The following is a 21058-nucleotide window of genomic DNA, read 5'->3' as shown; positions in this document are numbered from 1 at the left end:
CACAGTTTTGGCAGATGCAAGGCCCTTCTTCGAAGGCACATAGAAATTTTCCATGGACCAAGTGCCAGCATTGCACTTCTTGTTACCATGCACAACAGCACTGAGGAGCTGGCAGCCATCCTTCTCTGAAAGAGGCTCTCCTCTTCAGCAAGCTTAAAATCCCAAAGGACTTTAAGAAACACCAAGATGGATTTGGGGAACATGGGAACACTTTTGATGGTGGTGGTTACATGCACTTTTGGGTTGGAGACACAAACTGTTCCTCTGCATTCAGTTGCTAAGTGGGAAAGGCATGCCAGAGTCTTTCATACTCTCACTGAGTCAACTCAGTCTTGGTGAAAGCGTATGGACATTCACCTGTTTTGCCATATTTGTGGTACAACATAGGCTTCATATAGACCTCCCTTTTCTGATTTAAAACTCATAAAGGCAATGACCAGATATTTTTCAGTGGGGCTGTGCACCCTTTTGCCACATCAAGCTCATGGGAATGGCATCCCTCACATCTAAATTCTCTGAGTTTGTATCACCAACTGTACAATCACTTACAAAACAGAATGGCTCTTGGAACTCCTGCCTTTGAGCCTGCTGAGCATCACTGGCCTGCTCTAGGCTGCATCCCTCCAGAGCCAGCACTGTCCCCTCAGAACTGAAAAACAAAGCCTCCCAGAGAGGGAGATGACCGAGGTGACAAGTTTTGCTTAAAGCTTTACATCTTCTTTTGAAGTTTGCCACCATATCTGTGAATTCAGCATCTCTTTCTTCCTCTCCAATATCTGTTGATGAATAACATTTGCATCTCTTCCATGTGTGCTATAAACAGTGCCAAATGAGTCTCACAGTGTAAAGCATTTTTTCAGCCTTAAATTGTCCACTATACATGCCACATTTCTTCAAGTATTCAGAAGCCATCCTTCATCATCAAGACTTTTCCACAAGGAGAATCAGCATCCATGGTGCAACAGACTAGGCAGTTATTGCTATCCTGGGTCACCAGTGATGCTACCAGAAAATAGCACATGCTACAATGACAACCACACACAGGCACAGCTGTGACTCAGAGAGAACCGTCACTGCAAATGGCATCTTCCTCAATAGGCCCATGGTTATACACAGCAGAATAAAATGAATGCAGTTCTCAACACTGTGGATATTCCCAGTCAATCAAATAAGCTGTTCCTAGGTAACCACCGAAAACATCTAACTTGCTAAAGCTGCATATTCCTTCTCAGTGCATCCTATCCCAATGCCACTTCCAAGCTCATTTTGCTGTGGCCATGGTAATGTAGCTGAACTTTCCCCAGTCAAGAGAAGCCATAATTTCTTCAAGACATCTCCCATGCCAGCTAGGAAGCCTGCAGTCACTTTTTCATTGAATTCCCACAAAAGCCAAATGGTTGATTAGTTCTCACCCATGACATTAAATTACAACATATTGTCTGTTTTGCATGGATGTACACAAATAAATCATTCTCCCTACACAGTTTTAATGACTATCAGAGACTACTGAGATTATTGTTCTAAGAGAGCACGTATTTTGCTGAAAACAACTTCAGCCTCCCATTTTTAACACTACCCAAATCTCTAATTTCTTTATCACTGTACCCTTACACCATTTTTTTAAAAGCCGAGGTCTTGCTGCAGGGTGCTCTCTTGCTCTTGTGCCTCTTAGCACAGAGAAAGTAATCCATTTGCCTGAACATTGTTTTCTCTGACTGGTTTTGGCACCCCTGTGTAAGCAACAGGAGCATTTTTCCCAAGAAACGCTCATGCAACCTGGTTGCGATACAAGTTCTGGAAGTCTGACGTTTTCTGACAGCAGTACTAATGAAATACCTCACTGCAAGGCATACCACCCATCTACTTATTGCCACAAGACAGAACTCTCCTCCAAAAGTAGACTCTATCTCCCATATTTTTCCTAAACCTAATGCTTCAGGAATGCAAATCACTTTCTTTCACCTTCATCTTCCAAGGCCATCGCGGTGTGCTGGCCTCTGAAGAGCAGAGAAAAGCAGTCTTTTAGGAAAGACAGCGTGTGGTATGCTGGCAGGGTGGGTGTGAGGAGAAGCCATGCTCCCAGCAGTGCTGCCTGCAGGCTCAGCGGAAGGAGCCCGGGTTTGGCAGCCCTGATGCCAGCCCCGTGCAGCCTGAGGAAGCCTCCAGGACTCCTCTGCCTTCATTAAGGAAACAGAGCTGTTCTGGCTTGATATCAAACAGCAGATATCGTGAAGAGCTGCACTCACACACCAAAACTTGATGAGATTCGCCAGAAAGAATCTACGAGCAATGAAGCCTGGCAAGCCACCAATGAACAGTTAGAATATATGCTAGTTATTACCTACTATAATTGCAGTAATTATTAATTACCTGCCATTCTGCCATGCCAGAGAATTTCCTCTTTCTGACAGTCTCTTCCCCTTTGAGCTTATTAACGACTCCTGCCAACAAATCTCTCTTGTTTTGTCCCCACCGTGTACGAGTTCCCCTTCATATCATATAGATCTGTCATTTTTTTTTTAATAAATGCTATTATTACTTTGGAGAAGGGCTTTAGACCATATACAAGCTTTCCAAAAAAACAAGCTTCAACTTATAACATTCACAGCAGCTGTTCATGAAGCACGCAATTTCAAAATCCCCCTGATCTCCCTCCAGCGGCTCCTTCCTAGTCCTGTTCACAGCCCAGCGAAACCCTTGGCCTGTTTTACATATGAGTATCTCCGCATGCCATGGGCACCAGACCCGCTGGGGAAACGGGCACGCAGAGCCAACTGGGCAGGGCCCTCGGTCCCAGCATCACAGCAGCTCTGCAGCAGGCTGCCCCCGAAGCCTCCCCAGTCCTCTGTGCTCAGGCATGTGAATTTCAATGGTTGGAAAGACAAATGTCTGCATAGGCTTCAAGAAATGCCTGCAGCCCAGCTGGCTGTATCTAGGAAACATATTTTGCCCACACTCATGGTAGTCTCTTCTTAGATAAGGCCGATAAGGATGACAATAAATCCAGCTTTTTAATACTCACCTGTATAATACACACAAGCACACACACATTTTCAAAGCACAATTTTACATAAAAAGAAATCCCTGTCATTAGATGAGGACATGCTATTATATGATTTTTTCTGTTTTCACCCACTCATACTCCAAAGCTTTGGTTTAACTATCATCATCATAATAGTAGTAATGAGCATTACTTCCTAACCACTGAGTTCGCTATGCTTACCTAAACAAAAACAGACATGTTTTAGAATAAGACTCTACAACTGTATCAAACAAAAACATGCTTAAAGCAAAATTTTACATTAATTTGATAAATGCCAGTGGGAAATTGTTTCATCTTCACCCTACAGTGAAAACAGGAGTTATTGCTTGGAAACATCCTGCAGAAACAGAAAAAAATGAGGGTATATCCATAGAAATGGGGTCATGAAAGGAACAATTATGAATTTTGCAACCCATCAGCAGTTCTTCAGGATCTTGTCTGATGTAAAAGACAGACTTAGCACCATCGGCTCTCTCAGAAGAGTTGTTCTCCATCCATCCACTGCTTCATTTGAGCTCCAGCATCAACAATGGACATGTTCTCAACATCTCAGCTTTAACCAGAACACAACTGAGAGGAAGAAATGATGCACTTACCCCTTCCTGCATCCCCTTCTTCTGATTTGTGAACCAAAAATCCTGTTTTAAGGGAGTGAGTTTTTCTTTTCTGTATTTTGATGGAAAAGAGAGTATTAGAAGGCTTTCTCACGGAGCTCCTCGATGGTCCCCCAAATGCCAGGCTGCACATGCTTTAAGGGAATCAGGCTCTGACCACACAGACCTACATCATCTGAATTCCAGATCTGAAAATATGTCTTCTATTGTTAAAATCTGTTAAAGTGAAGAAATACAACCCATATCAATATTTCTCATAAATATGGGGGAAGAAGTACTTGAAAGCAGCCCTGCGGAGAGGGACTTGGGGGTCCTGGTGGACGAGAAGCTGGACATGAGCCAGCAGTGTGCACTGGCAGCCCGGAGGGCCAACTATGTTCTGGGCTGCATTAAAAGAGGAGTGGTCAGCAGGGAGAGGGAGGTGGTGGTCCCCCTCTACTCGGCTCTTGTGAGGCCCCATCTGGAGTACTGTGTCCAGGCCTGGGGCCCCCAGCACAAGAAGGACGTGGAGCTCTTGGAACGAGTGCAGAGGAGGGCGACCAAGATGATCAGAGGGCTGGAGCACCTCTCCTATGAGGAAAGGTTGAGGGAACTGGGCTTGTTTAGTTTGGAGAAGAGAAGGCTCCGGGAAGACCTCATTGTGGCCTTCCAATACTTGAAGGGAGCGTATAAACAGGAGGGGGATCGATTGTTTGTGAGGGTGGATAGCGATAGGACAAGGGGGAATGGTTTTAAGCTGAGACGTGAGATTTAGGTTAGATATTAGGAGGAAGTTTTTCACACAGAGGGTGGTGACGCACTGGAACAGGTTGCCCAGGGAGGTTGTGGATGCCCCGTCCCTGGAGGCATTCAAGGCCAGACTGGACGTGGCTCTGGGCAGCCTGGTCTAGTGGTTGGCGACCCTGCACTTGGCAGGGGGCTTGAGACTCGATGATCTTTGATGTCCTTTTCAACCCAGGCCATTCTATGATTCTATGATAATACCAGTATGGTAAGTACCACTTTAAAAACACCTAGAGCTGTTCACTTTACAGACCAAGTTTTTATGTATGTCACAATTTTACTGATTTTCAGGCTTTGATTGGCATTGATGCTCTCCAAAACAAGCCACTCTTTTCTACTCCAGCTCAAGCAGGAGATGCATTTTTCATAGTGTATGTCTTTACATACAGCCAGAAAGGACTGCTCAACCCAGCCCGGCCGAGGCAGATATATCAGTGCATCCCAGGTCAGGCTCAATGAGCCCAGAAGTAGCACCATTATTCTCAGCCACGTGGCTGGGAGAGACTTTAATTTATTTTTTTGTTTTAAGCACAAGAGGCTGTTTGGCTTGAGTCAGCCTACTTCATTCAGCTGCATAGTTCCTTTATTTAAAGCCTAAAGACTTTGTGTCATGGTAGACACTTTGGCAGACACTTCATTTCCTCTGCTCTGTAGCAGCTCTTTTTTTGAGAACACAATAGCAGAGCTCCCTCAAACTCAATTTATACAACAGATACATCCGCCCTTCGAAGGCTCCAAAGGGCACCTCTCTCCTCTCAATCCTCTTATTTTAATAAGGCTCATGAAATAAGGAGTCACCACCAGCAGCTGTTCCTGCCCGAGATTTTATTTGCCACCACCACATGCCCCAGCATCCCTGCACAGTGTGAAGGGCATGAGGCTTGGAGCATCAAGAGGCAGCAGCAGCATGACATCATATCACCAATGGCACCGTCCAAGCAGAGTGGCCAGTCCTCTGCCCATTGGGGGCCCATGGCCACACTGGTGCCACTGGCTGAGGGCAATGTGGGCTGGAACCAGGTACCCATTACCTCAAAGGGACCTTGTGCCAGCATAATGTTCACAGAAAAAGTCCAGGGAAATAAACAGCAAACTTGCTTGATAAATATGTTTCTCATGTTACTAACTCCATTTATAATTGCTTTAATGAAGCAGCAGCCAACTCTCTGCTGTGAAATCTGAGGACATGGGCAGCTCTCTCCTTGCTGCACAGCAAAGTACTGTGTGCCACAAGGAAGAGGCAGGCCTCATGGGGAAAGATGTATATTTTAACTAATTCCTTCTCTGATGGGAATGTCATCATTCATGAGGAGTACTAATTTTAGTTGGTCCCTAAACAGTTGGTTTCAGTTCTGTTTTCCCCGAATGCTAATAGGGAGAAAAAAATAAATAAAAAAAGCTGGAGGCTGCTCTGAGTTTCCATGTGAGGAAAGTAGAGCCAGAAAATAGTATCAGGGCCCTGGGGAGAGGAACAAAGCCAGATGATTCGCAGGGCAGTGATCTGCTGCTGGGGCATCTGCACCCCCGAGCATCCCCTGTGCTGGTCACACTGGGAGACCTCTCAGTGGAACACAACGTCTGTTTTCAGTCAGATGATCAATGCTGCAACACTACACCTCTCTGCAGGCTCTGACAGTACCTTGGAGTGGCTGGAGAAATGGCACTGCAAGTCGCCACTCTATCAGTGTGTGCAAAGTGCTAACATGAGTGTGAGGCCACTCAGGGCACCTGCTGGTGCTTCACATGGAGACAAAAAATTGGGGAAGCTCAGCTGCTGCCAAGCACTTTTTGAGTCCAAACTGAGTGTGCCAATAACAGCAAAGGTTATGTCTTTGGGGAACTGATGAAGCCATGCCCCAGACTGCTCAGGGCAGCGACTCAGGCAGCACCTACATGGCCCCACTGCCCCATCCCATGAGAGAAGTGCCCCATGGGTGCAGAGCAAGCATTTTGGGTACGGGGGTCACAGAAGCACTGGCCTAGGGAAATGCCTTTCTAAAAACCTAGATGTGTCACAAGGCAAGGAGGCATTGCTGTGAAACCTCTCCTGTAGGATGTTATAGCTCTGTGATCCAGGGGCACAGGCAGAGAATGAACCTCAGCCCCTACCTCATGCACCCTGAGCAGGACTCCAGGCACAGCACGACTGAATAAGAAGACAGCAACCAGTCACTTCCATATAAGATAAACCTCTCTCTGATTCCCTCCCCGGCCTAGGAAGGGAACCTGAGTTGATGAGCTGAGATGTGGTCTCTACAGCTGGGGAGATAAATCTAAGCATGTAACACTGAACGATGCATGGTCTCAGTGGTGAAGAACCTGGCAGCAAGCCACTCAGCCAGTGTGGCATCACCAAACATAAAGAATCTTCAGGATGTTGTTGTGAAAACAAGAGGACCCACTGGTATGGTGGGTATCCTCCAGGCAGCATTTGCTTTCCATTGAACACCACTGCTCAGGTAGGACTAAGCACCTTTGAGGCCCCAAGTCTCATTACCTACAAGTTGTTAGGCTATGAGAGCAGGAAGGGGAGCGCGGCACTGGCATAATGCTGCCCTTGCTCCCCACCACCCTCTCCTTCTCAAATGCATTTCTACATGGCCTTATCCACAGAAGAAACCCAACCACAACAGGGGTTCTACAGCAGTGAAAACATCAAGGAACAGATTAATGGCTACTGCCTAGCATTGCTCAGGTTCCCATTTTCATTGCCTTGGCATGCTCCTTAATGTCATATAAAGCCAAGATAACTGAGACACAAGGCCGCTGATATTATTTTGGCTGCTGCTGCAAGAGTGCTAGCCAAGAGAGCAACCTTCCCTGAGAAAAGTTGTCATGCTAGGAAACAAGTTGGTGCCTCTGAACCACAAAACCACTCAGTTCCTATTTTGTTTCTCCAGAAGGTCAATGAGCTAAAATAGTTGGCGGTACAATCAACCGGTTGTCTGCCGAAACTATGCACCCCAGCCAACAGGCAGCAGTACTTAATCTTACCATATTGGATGCATTAGAAATCTGTGGCTTGTAAAATTGGAGGGTTTTTGCTTTAGCCTTGTGTATTTGCTGGATTGGCACCCCTGGACCACCTCTCCAGCTGCTGGTCCAAATGGCCCCAGCCTTGGTCCCTCCACATCACTCGCCCACACCATCCGCAGGCTGGCACAGCCAGGCTAGGAGCTGCAGCAATGATGGAGCCACACTGATGGCAGCAAGCCAGGGCAGCTGGTGTAGGAGCCAGCAGTGCTGGGAGAGCTAACTGCTCAGTTATGCTGAGAGTCAGTGATAAACTGCGCACCAAGGGCTTGTCGAGAAAAGGTGCTTATAGGAATTAGGAGCTCATCCCTGCTATTGACATCAGGAGAGCTCTGCCCTTAACAGAAGGGACTCGGGAGGTCATGCCAGGTCAAGTATAGGCTGGGAGGGTTTGAGCTGTGACCCTCAGCACAACTGATAGCGCTCACATGGCCAGTGGCACTGCAAGCCGACAGCTTGGGAAACCGGTAGCATGGAGATGATCCTCCCAAAACTAAAAGCTGTCATAACAGGAGAGATACAGACTCTTCCTGCCAGTGTCTTAAATAATTCTGAAAAGATAATGTGTTTTAAGAGGTGCATGGAATTTGTAAGTTTGCAAGTATCTCTTAGAAGCGCACCAAGAATCCTATTACATACACTGACAGAAATACGATCATGTCAACCATAGTAAGGGGTTGCAGAGATTTTCACCCCTGCTGTGGTTACATTTGTAGCTGGAAGTTCTTTGGTTTTTAATAGCTAATAACCTTCTAGAGGAGCTGATTCAGGACTCTACACCACACTATAAACTACCCACTACTCTCTGCAATATGCATCTTTTGAGGAGAACTTGTGCAAGGAGCTTACTAAAAGGCCAACCAGAAAATATTGTCAGTGACAGACACATACAAACCTCCTGGCAGACTTTTTACCCTGACGGGTAGAAATCAGATCTGCCAGTAGCTATTTTTAAGAAGTACAGGGCAATGAAGGACCTGCTATAAAGTTTTTATACACTTTCACTTACCAGTGTTTAATATTCTCTACATCAAATTCTGTGATGAGGTAAACTTCTGCAATTTGTGGAGACAAGAATTGTACATAGACAACTCCCGCTTGCAGGAGCTGGCTATCCCACCAAAGCCAGTGGCCCCAGTTAATATGTTTTGTGTTCAACCAGGAAGCAGCTGGTCTGGGGTTCATGAAAGTTCCCACAACAAAGCTGCAGTGGAAGGGCAAGCAGAGACACACACGCAGTTTGAGCAGCCTTTATCCAGATCACAGCACATGCAGTTCCCAGAACAGGCCTGTCCAGAAACCAGCCTTGGCAGCTGCTGTGTCAAGTGTCAGGGAAGGAATAGTGCGGACGATGTAACCTAACCAGGGGCTGAAATAAACTGTATAATGTAGAAGAACGCACATGTGTTGCTGTTAATCTACCTTAAGTACAAAACTTGACCTGCAAATCACCAAACCGATCAGCCTTCCATACCTCTTCTCTTTAGTAGGAGTCCTGCATGCCCCTGGAGTCATGCAGTGTGACTGCAACAAGGGAAGAAGATGGCCCAGCAGCCTTTAGGCCGGGGTGAACTCTCCCTTTCTCCTCTCCTGCTGCTTGGCAGGGCAAAGCAGAGGAGATCCTTTCCTGCACCATATGAAAATCTCATTGCCACAGAGCAAGTGGCCAGGCTACAGAAACATGGCATAGGTCCTCCTGCGCCAACTCCTTTCCAGCTTTGGGTGCAGTAGCCAAAGGGATGGATGGAGTTGTGGTTGCACAATGGCAGTTTTTAACCATTATCTGAGTTGTCCAGACACTAAAGGTAAGGACAGCATACAGGATGCTGGGTGGATAGCTGCAGTTACAACCAGCTCTCCAAATACCTGTCACCAACAGACCTTGCCTACAGGGAAGAACTTGACCCATTACGTGCATAAAAATGTGCACAGACTTACATAAGTTGTGATTAGATTAGAACTAATGTAAATATTAGCCAAGGGGTCTTTATGAGATTAAAAAAGCCCATGAAGTTGCTACATCTAATTATGGACGTTGTCAGAAGAGGACACATCCAATACTGATGTCAGTACAAGTACGACTAAAGAGCCAGTAGTGCAAACACTGCTTCTTGTTGATCTCTGAAAAGTGAGAAGCCTCTTCTTTTTTTCCTGTGTAACTGTAAAGAGTCTCTCTCTCACTCTCTCTCTCTCTCATTGCCCAGAATTTCAGGTCATTGTCTTGAATTACAGATGGAGGAATTGTACTCACGGTATTAGCTTGTAGGCAATCTTTTGTCTAGAGTGCTTGCCACACTGATCTCGCAGTGGAAACTCAGGATTGTCCTATGTAGAACAGACAATAACATGAGTACCTATACTTAGTGAATGTAGAGCTCAGCTGAGGCCCAATTTCACCAAAACAAACATCCAAATGCCCTTAGCATTGGACCTGATCCAAATCAGCCCCTCAAAAGACACAATTAGACAAATGAGCAGAAGAGGTGTAGAAGAGAGTACAAGGTGCTGTCGAGGTGGGCGACTCTGGGTGGGCAGTCAGGCAGCAGGGAACAGCATCCTGGAAGTGGTGGTGGTAAGGCCCAGGTTCTGGAGAGCCATGGAGAGCTGTTCCCTGGGTTGTCAACATGCAGGCTTATTCCACAGGACAAAACCATTGAGGATGAAGAAGGTCCATACTAAAATGTCAGTGTGATACCATTGAAAACAGTGATTAGACAAAAAGACTTTTTTCCCTCTTTGATAGAAAACTAGGATACTGTTTTATAGCTTTCATAGTTGATCTGCTTCCCCAAAACAGAAGTTCATCCTTAGAAAAATCCAGAAAATAAACATTTAGTAGTTTGACCACAAAAAAATTATCTACTGACAGAAAAAAAAAGGACAAAAAATCCAAGTTCTTCCATAATACAGCCTTTCTTCCTCTTTCCAACCACCTCCCCCAGCAACAATGGAAATTACTGGCTCCAGTTTGAAAAGCTGATGAAAATCATACAAGTTGTGGCAACAAACACATCCTGAGGTTTGCGATGCTGCCTGCTTGACACTCATGACTGATTCAGCTTTCCAAGTTGCTGGTCAGCACCCAGGCCCTGTGTGCATTCCTGGATGGAGCACAGCAGCAGCCTGGCTCGCCTGGGCACTTCTCTGGGGTACCTTGATAGCAGTATGCATTACTTGCTCCCAAAGATCCCTGCCAAGCACAGGACTTAGAATAAGTTTTAATTCAGTTATGATTCTGAAGAGCTGCTTCTTAGCTGGTTCCTGTGCTGCTGGGATCCTACAGGTGCTTTCTTCTGCCTGAGGAGCCTCTTCTCTCCTCTCCCTTCTCCTCCCCTTCGCTCCCCCCCTCTCCCTTTCCCTGCAGAGTAAAAGAGGTGTTCTTCAGAAGTGATCAACAAATCCATATAAAGAAACCAAGGAAATACAGGCCTGCCAACCACTGGAGTGAAATAACGTTAAAGGCTTGCTTAACTGTTCTTCATGACGTAGTCTGTTTTGATCCCCTAACTTACAGCTCTCAAAGGGAGACAACTAGTGACTAATAAAAGGCTCTGGCTTGCAAATCCATCACTTCCCCATGTGATGGCTCTCTCCCAGTCTGTAGAATAGCTTCAACCCTTAAAGACACTTTGATATTCTGCAGCAATGACACATAGTAATTAAAGTGTCTTCCTCATTTAGTGAAATATCAGGAGACATCTGACCCACATGAGCCATGTAATCACACACCCCTATTTCACTCCCACGTGAGAGCACACCTCCGCCAGTAGCCCCTCTCTGGGCCTAGTGGAAGGACTGGACCAGGGACACTCAGCCTTATCCAAGGGGGAAAATGCAGAGGGGTGCCACAGGCTTCAGCCATAGTGCCCAGCATGTCAGGGGACATCGCAGCAGCTGGCTGGGCAAATTGCCTCCCCACAAAACCTACATCTGCTCACAGCATCCTCCCCTGGGTGCCCCAGCAGCCCCCCAACTGGGGCACAAACTGCTGGAGGGGCGAGAGGTGGCACAGCCCCACGTTCAGATAGATAGGCCCCAACAAGCACTTTCTGGAGCCTGCTGTTGCGAAACGAGCTGGCGGTAAGCAGGCCAACTTCCCTACAGCTGTGGGGCCAGCTGTCCCATCCTCCTTGCACAAGATGCAGGGTGCCATGGCCATGCAGATGGGCCAGGAGTGAGAGCTTTGCTTGTAGGACAACAGCAAAAAGACATTTGTGGGAAAAGCAAGTTGGCGCAAGTATAAACACAGATGGGGAGAAAGAGCTTCCCCAGGGTCATGGATATTGCAATGGTTTGGGACATGTAATTTCCTTGCAATATAATATTTGATTGTATCACATTAACATTCCTGTTCTGTAGTAAAATGTGCTATTCTAGCATGTTTTGACATGAGCTCAGGGCTCTGGCCAGAGCCCATTTTCACTGTTAGTGCCATGGTGTGGCTGCTTGCAGCAACTACATTGCATTGCATCCACTCATAGCAAGAGGAATTCAAAACCTTTTGTTCTGAAACAAAAAGATTCCAAAATGCACACTTCTGCCTGTGACCCAGGAAATGTACATTCACACCAGTGCAAGGGAGCTGAACACTTCCCTCTGCTGCATCTGAGGTTAAAGTGTTAAAATCCAGTGATGGCTGGAGGAAGAAAGGGTTGGCCAGTGTGGGGCTCGGGCACACTCCCTGACGAAATGCATGGCTGTGGTGTCAGTGCCAACTGATCTTCTGTCAGTCTTGCTCCAAGTTAAAATGTTTCTTCCAAAAGCCATTTATGTAAATGCAAAACAAATGAGAGTGCTGTAAGGCAAGCACCAAGGCAGTGCTCCGCGTGACTGTGTTTATGAAGGCACTCAGATGCAAGGCAGGCCTGTGGGTATGGGGGGGGTTGGGATGCTTCTGCAGCATCTCTTGGTCTCAGTCGTGCAATGCAGGGGACTTCCAGTCCCAGCTGGGTCTATCTCTCCAGCAAAGGCCACAGCAGTAAGAGATTTCCTTCAGATTTGCACAGCTTTCTGCTCCTTCAGCTATTCCTCACAGAACGCCAGTCCAAATTCCCAGAACAGTGAAAGCTCCATTGGGTTTTTCTCCACCAGCATGTTTCTGCCATGCTACCCCTTGCTCCCTCCCCCAAAGTCTGTCTGACTGACAAGCTGTGGAGAACTCAGCCTTCAGCACGCACTGCAGGAAAGAAGCCCTAGCTCATCATGGGAAAGTGGTGACCAAAGATCTCAGAATCCCACAATCGTTGAGATTAGAAAGAACCTGTGGATCCATTTGATGCAACATCTGCCCAAGCAGGGACACTCAGAGCAGGGTGCCCAGGACCATGTCCAGAGGTTGTAGAAGATCTCCAAGCAGGAGATTCCACAGCCTCTCTGGGCAGATCGTTTTCCATCACCCGCACACCACAGAACTGCTTCCTGATGGTCAGTGGGAACCTCCTGTGTTTCAGTTGAAGCCTATTCCTTCTTGCCTTTGCACTGACCACCACTGACAAGAGCCTGGCTCCATTTTTGGACCTTCCCTTCAGGTATTTATTCCCTCTTCCAGGCTGAACAGTCCCAGTTCTCTCAGTCTCTCCTCACAGGAGAGGTGCTTCAGGACCTTCATCATCTTCATGGGCCTTCACTGAGTTCACTCCAATATGTCCACGCCTCTTTTTGCTGTGGGCTCCTGACATAAAGTCAAAACATGAGCACTTATCAGAAATCAGCACCCCGCACTCCTGATTCACTGTCTTATGGTAACCACCAGCTTCCATACTCACCACGGTCCATTCCCAAAACTGCCAGTGGCCAGCCTGCAGCTCCCTGCGAGCCAGGCCTCGTGGGATGGGAGGCAGCAGCCCCTCAGAGGCCCTTCATGCAGCTTATCCACTCCCGGAAAGTTACCAGAGTGCCACACACTCAGGACATGGGGCGGAAGTAGTAGCTCCTTTCCAGAATCTGGGCAGCCTCCAAGTTGAGGCAAGGACAAGTGTCAGCGACCTTTGTAGTTTTCCAAGAACTGAAATCCCTCCGGTCCCTTCCGCTCACTGGAGAAATGGCACAGAACCTGTTCTCTTCCCAATCTCCACCCAGGGGAGAAAAAAAACATTTCCTTATTTTATATTTTACACACCGATGCCAACTTTCAGTCATTGAATCCAGACACTCGCAGCGACAATGGCTGATTACGTTTTTCATCCAAATGCTTTCCCACAAGTGCAAGCATTAATTCAGAGTGTGCTTTTTGCAAAGATACGGTCATGAAGCATCACAGTTCCAAATATTCAGCAGGCGAGGATGAAGCTTCTTCACTGCCGCTGGCTGAGCTGCACCAGTTTGCACCAGTTTACATCACTGGAGGCCTGCACCCAAAGCTGTGTTAGCACCTCTGGACAGCCAGGATGCTGCATTAGGCCAATGGGATTTATGGCCATTTTAAATAGAATCGACATTATCACGCACGTCAGTAAGCTGCTGTGTTATTGGACTGCAGGCAGCTGAGTACTTTTCCACTCTTTTTTGCTCTTGCTATCAGAAATCATGGGTTAGTCGATAACCACATTCCTCCGAGATGAGTTTGCCAGCGCACTGAAGGAGATCTGCTCACACTGGGAGGCATTGTTTCCCAGGCTATTCCAAACAATACAGAAAACACTGTGTTCTCATTTGAGTACTATGAAGAAAGAGCTCAGTTGATGGGCTTTTAAAGAACTAGCATGTGCAATTCTATAAACCATACCCTTTAAAAATAAAAACCTCTCTCTCACACACAGAACTAAATCACTATCTGCTTATGGACTGCATCCAGCATCAGAAATATGGACAAGTTTAGGATGGAATTTCTGAGCAACAGACATAAATTCTTCACTCCCAGTAGAAAATGCATAAATAAATAAATAAAAGCAGAGATGACACTAACAATTGAGGCCACTTCACCCTGGTTAGAAAAGCGTAATGGCAAATTCATTGAAATAAAGCAGGATTGAGATGTCTGGGACAAGACCTTGCCCTGAGTTAACTCCTGCCTCAGAGACTGCGCCTGTGAGTCAGTCAGGAGCACAGTGTCAATCCATACGTACAGCTCTGTGTCAGCCCTGCCAACCAGGTCAAAGGCAGTGTTTCAGACACTGACTTGGCACCGATGCTGTAAATAGCAACAGTGCATATATGCCCCTACATAGCGTTCACCACGAGGAGCAGCACAAATGCGCCCTGGTTCTGAGGTGGCCCTGCAAACCAGCCATGTCCCAGTGCAAAACAATGTGGGCAGGCTCACCTGTTTGCCGTTCTGAGCCAGACAGTAAGAAGTGGGCAGACTCCTTACTGCCCAAATTGGAAATGAATAGATCTGTTCATGTGCTTTTTGTCCTTAATTATAGCTCACACAAGGGATCTCAGTCTCAAGATTGGCTCATTCAGGGCACACGCTTGGTTTTGCATCACTTCTTACCTTGCCATTTACCCACTGAGCACAACAGATTTCTTTTAGCTCTAAGGGAAGCTGGATCAGGCCAGAAAACAAAAAGCAGCAATTTTCCCAGTAAGAGTCCAGTACAGTCTGACAATGAACCAGCTTTTAATGAGGCACAGCAGAATGAACATGTGAAACAAAGATATCCATTTTCCGTAATGAGAGCTTGAACAATTTCACCTACATGGTTTAAAACCTTCAAAGAACAGGAGGATTTAGATCCACAGCTGCATTCCTGTCCTCCCGTCCCCTTCCCTCAGTCCCCCTTATACGTGAGAACCCCAGAGAAGCCCAAAGGAGAGGAGCAGGTAGATGCCTTCACTGGACTGGGGCTGCATGGCAAAGCCCAGCTGATCAGGTTCCTGCTATTATTTCTGCAGGAATCTGTGCCCTAAAGAGCAATTCCAACGAAAGCCTCTAGGCTGGATCCTGGCCAGGCTTCATGTTGCAGCGTTAAAGGGGCAATTTCAGTTCAGGGTGGAGACCTTTTTGCTTTGTTTTGTTTTTAAATCTGGAGTATTTTGCACTGCACAACTGTTTGAACCCACAGTCATGCTACAATGAGAAGAGGATGAAATAGAGGAAGACAGTGGAGAAGTAACAGAAATCCAGCAGTAAAGTAGCAGATGGGTTCCAGCAGAGGTAAGTCACTTGAAAAGCACTTCTGCACATTTGTCACAACAGAACCAGGTCTGAGAACAACATTAACGTTGGCACCATGCAGCACAGGAGCTGCTGGGGCACAGGGGGACACAGGCAGGAACAGAGGCTGACCAGCAACTGCAGCTCCTTCTCTTTTCTTTCCAGACTGACAGCTGCTGCACAGCTCAAGCAGGCAAAGTGTCCCCATACTGTGTCACTAACAAGTGACAAGGGCAGCAAGGAAGCAGAGCATGTGTCTGAAGGAGGGAGATGGTGAGATACAGCATTATCCAGGGCACGGAGCATCATCAGTTTGCAAATAGAGGTTATTGCTCTCAGCCCACCAAAGACCTCAGTGGGACTTTAGTTGGGCCCAAAGCCAGGAATAAGTAGAAATACTAAATAAATTCCTACAGCACATCAGCCTAGGTTTCATGTAAAGTGTTGTGAGTATTCATAAAATTAAAAAAAAAAAAATCACCAGAAGAGCAGAACAAGAAATATTCTGCCCAAAAAAAGGGATTACATTTTTCCATGAGGCTCATTCAAGGTGGAAAGTCTAGAGAAACTTTGGAAAAAAGTTCAGAGAAATACTAGATTGATAAAAGGGTTTGGCAAGGATGAGAAATAAAGAAACTAAATTGTTGGAGGAGAAATGGCTGCTGGGGCAGAGATAGAAGAGGCAACATACACACAATGAAAAAAAAAAGAAAAAAAAAACATTCTTGCACTGTGAACATTGAAGAGAACCACAGGCATCGCTTACAATCCATTCACATTACACTGCAGAGCAAAAATATTCCTCCTGGTGAAATGCAGCAGCTAGCTGCCTCACTTCAGAGGCTGTGCAGGATCCTACCCTCTAACTGCCAGGCAGGATCCTGAGCCCAGATATCTGGGAGACAAGCACCTGCAAACTCTGCCATGGGGTCTTGGGGGGATCTTCAGCCATCCACGCTGCCAGGGGACATCACCCAGAGGCCAATGCCTGCCCTAAACTTGGCAGGCTGATCCCTTCTACAAAGGAACTCAGATGCATGCCTGAGGGAGGAGCATACTTTAACCCATTCTAGCTGCCTGTCAGGCAAATATAAGCCAAATCCCTAACACACCACATGATATTAAATGGCAGCCAGAGCCTGCTAGAGACTGGGAATTCTGCTTCTCACCAGCTCTGAGCCAAGTATACTTGAGCTAATGCCAGAAGTGAAAGTCCCTGTCCCACCTCTTCCACAGGCTTTGTTACTCATCTAGCTTGCAAACATGCGAATTTTAACCCGAAGTAAATTAAATTCACTTAGTTGCGATGGTTCTGTTAGTATTCCGACAATTCATCTGCCTGAGGATGTCCAAATGAGCAAGGGAAGCAAAGTGGACACACCACCAGGAGAAAAGGCACCCCTTTGCTGCAGCTTCATGATCAGTTTTCTGAAGGAACAGAAAGAAGGGTAAAAAACAGAGCTGCCCACAAAGGCATTAATGCCAGAACAAGGCAAGCAGGGCAAATTGGAGGTGGAAGTGAGGAAGAGAACCACAACTTTTGGGAAAAACTAACACACCAGGCCATGAGGCTGTGGCCACACAACTGTCACTTTGGTGACCTTGGCCAGCAGCCAGGGAGGTGAGAAAATCCAGGCACCTCCAGAAAGGGAGAAAACCAAACCAAACGTGTACTCTTACTCACACTGGGGAATCATTGCCTACAGTACCAGTGAGGCACAGGAGCAGGCTGCCCAGAGAGGCAAGGGATGCCCTGTTCCTGAGACATTCAGTGTCAGGCTGGACCAGGCTCTCAGCAACCTGATCTAGTTGTAGGTGTCCCTGTTCACTGAAGAGGAGTTTGATTAGAGGACCTTTAAGAGTCCCTTCCAACTCAAACAATTATGTTATTCTACGCTTCTATGATCTCAGGAGACTCAGAGCACCCATCAGTGCCAGCAGAACCAGGAGGCCAGCAGATGCTGATGTGGTAGCATGGCACCCTCAGCATGTTGCACAGCAGCTTTGCACACCAAAGGCAGGACAAAAACACTGCAGATCATTTCCATGACATCTCAGGATAGCTTTGGTAGAGCAATACCACAGTGAATGAAAAGCTTGGACATTTTTCATAGCATAGGTCATAGCAAAAGCTAATCCAAATCACAATCAAGAGGAGATAAGGGCTCTGTTCAGAGGACCAGTATCTCTTCATTTCCTCTGTGCACCATGGATAGAGTCAGCTGGTACTTTGAGATAGTACAGGTGATTTGACAACAATGAAGCGTTCATCTCAAGCTGACATACAGCTGGAAGAAGAAAAATATACTGACAATCACTGCACAATCTAGACATATGTATAGCACAAACAAAGATCCTGTTTTCCTTCTTAATCTATACCAACACTGTATCTGAGACTAAGGAAGTTTAGCAGCTAATGAACCCTAACCACAGGGGAGGGAAAAAGACTTTAAACAGAATTTATATTTTGAAGTCTGAATGATATGATATCTCTAAAACACAAACAACTCTTTTTTTAAAGTTCTGCTTTGATTTATGTCCAGCCAAACACATTAGGCCCAAGTTTTGGGCCCGGAGGAGTCCAAACCAGAAGCTGGCTGAGGAGCTCCTCACCAAAAGAGGAGCAGCTGAATCACCAGGCAAGTTTTGGCAGCACCGGACAAAGAGAGGGAGGGGGCAGGACATCCTTTAGTAGCAGCCTGGGGGACGGTAACCTCGCTCACCATCAGCATTGCACCAACCAAACCACAAGTGAGCACTCCCTCCGCACCCACGCCGCCAAGCGAAAGAAACCTTTCACCCAAGCACCGCCACTGTTCAACAGATGTGGTTCCCTCTCCAAAGTCAAAAAAAAACTTCAGTCCTCATAACTTGACAGGAAAAAGACCCCTCACAGGCAAGATGGGTGTTTGTTTTAGCTTGTGCTTCCACTCAGTCTTGGCTGTTACAGACAGAGCGACAGTGGGGACTGGCATCTGTAGGGAACTTCTGCCCTGGAAGAAGGGAAAAGGTTGTTTTCATGGAATGAATCCCACATCCCAGACTGATCTTGTCAGTAACTTGCTGAATGGCTCAAGGGAATCAGATAGATCTTAGAACATTTTTTTTAAAGTGTAAATGTTTGCCTATTATTAAAAAAAGCAGAGTTAAATATTTTCAACCACTTGTAATGGTTTGGTAGCCATCCATGAACTTCCCCCTTATTCCTAGATTAAAAACTAAAGGCAGACCCAAAAGATAGCTTTTGCTGCAGTAGGATACACTGAGCGCTTACTTTCCTGGCCCACAGTAACCTCAGTCCGGGAGGGGGCTGCTGATATCCCCTGTATAAGGAGTCAAGTCTCATGCAGAGAGAAAAATAATGGTGGCTTGGGCCCCCAAAATTGTTGCGATATTTCCTGTTTCAGGGGTAGAAAGTACCTCTAGAGAGGAGACAAGTGGAAAGTATGTTTCTTACTGAGCAGAGTGCCATCTTTTTGTATTAAAATAGAGTTCTATCACTCATCAACTTTCAATTTGATCCAAAGCACACTTTGATTTTCAGTTTCCTCTCGTGTCTTGCATCATCATATCTCTGGTTGCTCATACAATTAGCTCTTGAGTGCTAGTGTGCTCAGGGTGACATTTTAATGACAATCTGATACGCTGCATCATACGGGGTTGGAAGTGCCCCACCAGCCCTGGTGCCTCCAGAGAAAGCAATGCTGGAAAGGACCTTTCCAAGCCTTGACTTGAGTCCTCTATGATTTGCAATTAAAGACAGTTCATGAAGGAAGATTGGGCCTTGGCAACTCTCCATTCATTACTGACAAATTAACAGCTTTATAATTCCACCTTTTCTTTTGTTCTTTGTGCACAGACACACACATGCACACTTTGTGACTTGGGTTTTTTTCATCTTGACAAATCCTTCCTCCGGCTTCCCTCAGTTTTCAACAACACAACAGGGAGTCAATCAGGAAAGCTTTAAGAGGCCGATAAAACGGGTTTGTTTAAATGGTTTCCAGTTCAGTCCAGAGTATTGTGAGGAAATACACAAAGGCAGTGGGAAATAATTATCTTTCTTCTGAAAGACCTCTTAGCCACTATTTTAAAGTACAAATGTGGATAAAATGTAGGCATTTTCAAGCATGTGTGTGCCAACCTGGGTGCTTCAGAGATCACAGCTGCTCCCTGAAGGTCACCAGATAGGGATGGACTCACTCAGATGAAACTGAAGTTTCATCATGCTTTCATACCTGTAATTAATTTACCAGAAAGCAGTAAGCATTGTCTTTACAAATGGATTTTGAAGACCTGTATCAGCTGTGGCTTGCAGCAACATTTTGGGTCTGAAGGCCACCACCTGTGATCAGCTTGCAGCTGAAACCATCCCGATTACACAAACTGGACCAGTGGGGTAGGAGATAAAGGCCATCAGAGCAGGAGAACATCAAGAAGGACTTCTAACCCAGTGCCCCACAGCTCAGGAATGCTCTCCCAGGCTGACATGGCTCAGCTGTGTCCCATTTCAAAGCAAGCCGGGCTGGCACTACTTCAGAGGTCTCCTTCTGCCATTGTGCAGCACAGACAGGACTCTCCTGCATGGCCATCTGAGGGAAGGGGTTGTTTTATTTATAAGATGGGAGGAAAAAATAAAGTTACTGTATTGTTTTTCATTTTGGATGAAGAGGAAGAAAAGAGCTCTTATTTTTAATACCCAAAGTGCACTCAGAGTGATTTGCTTTCAAAGGGAGAAAAGGAAGTGTGGAAGCTGAGCTTCAACCATGACTGAGAGTTTCTCACACATGCACAGAATTTTTTGGTCAAAAATCAAGTTCCTCATGAATCAAAACCAGAATTCAACTATGTGCACAAAACAGCCCCAGGAAATCAGGGCTAAGCCAGGTTCTCAAAGCTGATCTCTCCACACAGGAGCACAAGGGTGGAGGCAGGAGGGTCCTTGGGGCATGTTCCCTGTGGGACAGGCAGTGGGGCCTTCTATCTGCAGAAAAGGGGACCAAGCATGACAGGGTGAGTGGCCTTCCCCAGAGGATGAGGACAGCCATGGTGAGGGCATGCTCCTGTGAGACAGGAGATGCTGGCTCAGACCAGCCTGGTTAAATGAGGAGAGTAATGCAGAGGGGTCATCCACATCCCACAAAGTGCCATCACCAGGCCACTGCATCGTGGAAGCAGCACAGGGCAAAGGAAGGATCACCTCCTCCACTTTCTGAATCCAGCCCTTCATTGCTATGGCTTCTCTTGCCACTCAATGAGGCACTGTGTTTCAGGAAGAAAACAAAATGTTTGTTTGACCCAAAATGAACTTCAGGGGCTTTAAATTCACCAATAAGCCATGACAAAAAAATGTGTTTTTTTAGTCAATCCCTCCAATTTATTTTCACATTTATGTGTTGACAGCCAAACAAAAAAATAAGTATTCACATAATGACATGCTGTCTTCCACTTGTTTTTCACATGAATGGCATTCATATTCAATTCATG

The 21058-nt window shown here is 46.3% G+C and overlaps 2 long non-coding RNA genes across 4 annotated transcripts in view; one reads left to right on the top strand and one right to left on the bottom strand.

Annotated features, from left to right (window-relative positions):
- Positions 1 to 13998, bottom strand: part of LOC110392714 — a 36319-nt gene extending 22321 nt beyond the window's left edge. For 2 of the 3 annotated variants that reach the window (XR_002434581.1, XR_002434583.1), the window contains exons 1-3: positions 13239 to 13998; positions 9725 to 13144; positions 3640 to 3873 (exon numbers count right to left, since the gene is read on the bottom strand). This is a non-coding gene — a long non-coding RNA (uncharacterized LOC110392714). The remainder of the gene's footprint in view (positions 1 to 3639; positions 3874 to 9724; positions 13145 to 13238) is intronic. The other variant, XR_002434582.1, reaches the window with a different exon arrangement.
- On the top strand, positions 15127 to 20236 carry LOC110392712. Its single transcript, XR_002434580.1, has 2 exons — positions 15127 to 15571; positions 18115 to 20236. It is a non-coding gene; the product is annotated as an uncharacterized LOC110392712 (long non-coding RNA).

Source organism: Numida meleagris, chromosome 1 (assembly GCF_002078875.1).
Source record: "Numida meleagris isolate 19003 breed g44 Domestic line chromosome 1, NumMel1.0, whole genome shotgun sequence".
Taxonomy (NCBI): Eukaryota; Metazoa; Chordata; class Aves; order Galliformes; family Numididae; genus Numida; species Numida meleagris.
Note: the sequence above shows the minus strand (reverse complement) of the source record. Positions and strands in the feature narration are given on the sequence as shown.